Genomic DNA, 4,417 nt, shown 5'->3' on the forward strand with positions numbered 1-4,417 from the left:
CTCTAGCTCCTCTACTAGTGACCTCTAGCTCTACTAGTGACCTCTAGCTCCTCTACTAGTGACCTCTAGCTCTACTAGTGACCTCTAGCTCTACTAGTGACCTCTAGCTCCTCTACTAGTGACCTCTAGCTCTACTAGTGACCTCCAGCTCTACTAGTGACCTCTAGCTCTACTAGTGACCTCTAGCTCCTCTACTAGTGACCTCTAGCTCTACTAGTGACCTCTAGCTCTACTAGTGACCTCTAGCTCTACTAGTGACCTCTAGCTCCTCTACTAGTGACCTCTAGCTCTACTAGTGACCTCTAGCTCTACTAGTGACCTCTAGCTCTACTAGTGACCTCTAGCTCCTCTACTAGTGACCTCTAGCTCCTCTACTAGTGACCTCTAGCTCTACTAGTGACCTCTAGCTCCTCTACTAGTGACCTCTAGCTCTACTAGTGACCTCTAGCTCTACTAGTGACCTCTAGCTCCTCTACTAGTGACCTCTAGCTCTACTAGTGACCTCTAGCTCCTCTACTAGTGACCTCTAGCTCTACTAGTGACCTCTAGCTCTACTAGTGACCTCTAGCTCTACTAGTGACCTCTAGCTCCTCTACTAGTGACCTCTAGCTCTACTAGTGACCTCTAGCTCTACTAGTGACCTCTAGCTCCTCTACTAGTGACCTCTAGCTCTACTAGTGACCTCCAGCTCTACTAGTGACCTCTAGCTCTACTAGCGACCTCTAGCTCCTCTACTAGTGACCTCTAGCTCCTCTACTAGTGACCTCTAGCTCTACTAGTGACCTCTAGCTCTACTAGTGACCTCTAGCTCTACTAGTGACCTCTAGCTCTACTAGTGACCTCTAGCTCTACTAGTGACCTCTAGCTCTACTAGTGACCTCTAGCTCTACTAGTGACCTCTAGCTCCTCTACTAGTGACCTCTAGCTCTACTAGTGACCTCTAGCTCTACTAGTGACCTCTAGCTCTACTAGTGTCTCTAGCTCTACTAGTGACCTCTAGCTCTACTAGTGACCTCTAGCTCTACTAGTGACCTCTAGCTCCTCTACTAGTGACCTCTAGCTCTACTAGTGACCTCTAGCTCTACTAGTGACCTCTAGCTCCTCTACTAGTGACCTCTAGCTCTACTAGTGACCTCTAGCTCCTCTACTAGTGACCTCTAGCTCCTCTACTAGTGACCTCTAGCTCCTCTACTAGTGACCTCCAGCTCTACTAGTGACCTCTAGCTCTACTAGTGACCTCTAGCTCCTCTACTAGTGACCTCTAGCTCTACTAGTGACCTCTAGCTCTACTAGTGACCTCTAGCTCTACTAGTGACCTCTAGCTCTACTAGTGACCTCTAGCTCTACTAGTGACCTCTAGCTCCTCTACTAGTGACCTCTAGCTCTACTAGTGACCTCTAGCTCTACTAGTGACCTCTAGCTCTACTAGTGACCTCTAGCTCTACTAGTGACCTCTAGCTCTACTAGTGACCTCTAGCTCTACTAGTGACCTCTAGCTCTACTAGTGACCTCTAGCTCCTCTACTAGTGACCTCTAGCTCTACTAGTGACCTCTAGCTCTACTAGTGACCTCTAGCTCCTCTACTAGTGACCTCTAGCTCTACTAGTGACCTCTAGCTCTACTAGTGACCTCTAGCTCTACTAGTGACCTCTAGCTCTACTAGTGACCTCTAGCTCCTCTACTAGTGACCTCTAGCTCTACTAGTGACCTCTAGCTCCTCTACTAGTGACCTCTAGCTCCTCTACTAGTGACCTCTAGCTCTACTAGTGACCTCTAGCTCTACTAGTGACCTCTAGCTCCTCTACTAGTGACCTCTAGCTCCTCTACTAGTGACCTCTAGCTCTACTAGTGACCTCTAGCTCCTCTACTAGTGACCTCTAGCTCCTCTACTAGTGACCTCTAGCTCTACTAGTGACCTCTAGCTCTACTAGTGACCTCTAGCTCTACTAGTGACCTCTAGCTCTACTAGTGACCTCTAGCTCTACTAGTGACCTCTAGCTCTACTAGTGACCTCTAGCTCTACTAGTGACCTCTAGCTCCTCTACTAGTGACCTCTAGCTCTACTAGTGACCTCTAGCTCCTCTACTAGTGACCTCTAGCTCTACTAGTGACCTCTAGCTCTACTAGTGACCTCTAGCTCTACTAGTGACCTCTAGCTCCTCTACTAGTGACCTCTAGCTCTACTAGTGACCTCTAGCTCTACTAGTGACCTCTAGCTCTACTAGTGACCTCTAGCTCCTCTACTAGTGACCTCTAGCTCTACTAGTGACCTCTAGCTCCTCTACTAGTGTCCTCTAGCTCTACTAGTGACCTCTAGCTCTACTAGTGACCTCTAGCTCTACTAGTGACCTCTAGCTCCTCTACTAGTGACCTCTAGCTCTACTAGTGACCTCTAGCTCTACTAGTGACCTCTAGCTCTACTAGTGACCTCTAGCTCTACTAGTGACCTCTAGCTCTACTAGTGACCTCTAGCTCTACTAGTGACCTCTAGCTCTACTAGTGACCTCTAGCTCTACTAGTGACCTCTAGCTCCTCTACTAGTGACCTCTAGCTCCTCTACTAGTGACCTCTAGCTCTACTAGTGACCTCTAGCTCTACTAGTGACCTCTAGCTCCTCTACTAGTGACCTCTAGCTCTACTAGTGACCTCTAGCTCTACTAGTGACCTCTAGCTCCTCTACTAGTGACCTCTAGCTCCTCTACTAGTGACCTCTAGCTCCTCTACTAGTGACCTCTAGCTCTACTAGTGACCTCTAGCTCTACTAGTGACCTCTAGCTCCTCTACTAGTGACCTCTAGCTCCTCTACTAGTGACCTCTAGCTCTACTAGTGACCTCTAGCTCCTCTACTAGTGACCTCTAGCTCCTCTACTAGTGACCTCTAGCTCTACTAGTGTCCTCTAGCTCCTCTACTAGTGACCTCTAGCTCTACTAGTGACCTCTAGCTCTACTAGTGACCTCTAGCTCTACTAGTGACCTCTAGCTCTACTAGTGACCTCTAGCTCTACTAGTGACCTCTAGCTCCTCTACTAGTGACCTCTAGCTCTACTAGTGACCTCTAGCTCTACTATTGACCTCTAGCTCCTCTACTAGTGACCTCTAGCTCCTCTACTAGTGTCTCTAGCTCTACTAGTGACCTCTAGCTCTACTAGTGACCTCTAGCTCCTCTACTAGTGACCTCTAGCTCTACTAGTGACCTCTAGCTCTACTAGTGACCTCTAGCTCTACTAGTGACCTCTAGCTCTACTAGTGACCTCTAGCTCCTCTACTAGTGACCTCTAGCTCCTCTACTAGTGACCTCTAGCTCCTCTACTAGTGACCTCTAGCTCTACTAGTGACCTCTAGCTCTACTAGTGACCTCTAGCTCCTCTACTAGTGACCTCTAGCTCCTCTACTAGTGATCTCTAGCTCTACTAGTGACCTCTAGCTCCTCTACTAGTGACCTCTAGCTCCTCTACTAGTGACCTCTAGCTCTACTAGTGTCCTCTAGCTCCTCTACTAGTGACCTCTAGCTCTACTAGTGACCTCTAGCTCTACTAGTGACCTCTAGCTCTACTAGTGACCTCTAGCTCTACTAGTGACCTCTAGCTCCTCTACTAGTGACCTCTAGCTCTACTAGTGACCTCTAGCTCTACTAGTGACCTCTAGCTCCTCTACTAGTGTCCTCTAGCTCCTCTACTAGTGACCTCTAGCTCCTCTACTAGTGACCTCTAGCTCTACTAGTGACCTCTAGCTCTACTAGTGACCTCTATTATTCCTTTATTAGTCTATTAGTTTAGAAACTATAGTTTAGTGTAGTTACGGGTTAGGGACAGGGTTTAAGGGATAGGGTTTAGGGGTTAGGGTTAGGGAGTAGGGGTTAGGGAGTAGGGGTTAGGGAGTAGGGGTTAGGGGTTAGGGTTAGGGAGTAGGGGTTAGGGACAGGGTTTAAGGGATAGGGGTTAGGGAGTAGGGGTTAGGGAGTAGGGGTTAGGGACAGGGTTTAAGGGATAGGGTTTAGGGTTAGGGTTAGGGAGTAGGGGTTAGGGACAGGGTTTAAGGGATAGGGGTTAGGGAGTAGGGGTTAGGGAGTAGGGGTTAGGGAGTAGGGGTTAGGGTTAGGGAGTAGGGGTTAGGGACAGGGTTTAAGGGATAGGGGTTAGGGTTAGGGTTAGGGAGTAGGGGTTAGGGATAGGGGTTAGGGAGTAGGGGTTAGGGATAGGGGTTAGGGATAGGGGTTAGGGAGTAGGGGTTAGGGGTTAGGGTTTAGGGGTTAGGGTTAGGGAGTAGGGGTTAGGGACAGGGTTTAAGGGATAGGGTTTAGGGTTAGGGTTAGGGAGTAGGGGTTAGGGACAGGGTTTAAGGGATAGGGTTTAGGGTTAGGGTTAGGGAGTAGGGGTTAGGGAGTAGGGGTTAGGGGTTAGGGTTAGGGAGTAGGGGT

This window comes from Coregonus lavaretus (assembly GCF_964263955.1).
Source record: "Coregonus lavaretus genome assembly, contig: HAP1_SCAFFOLD_5677, whole genome shotgun sequence".
In the NCBI taxonomy this organism is placed as follows: Eukaryota; Metazoa; Chordata; class Actinopteri; order Salmoniformes; family Salmonidae; genus Coregonus; species Coregonus lavaretus.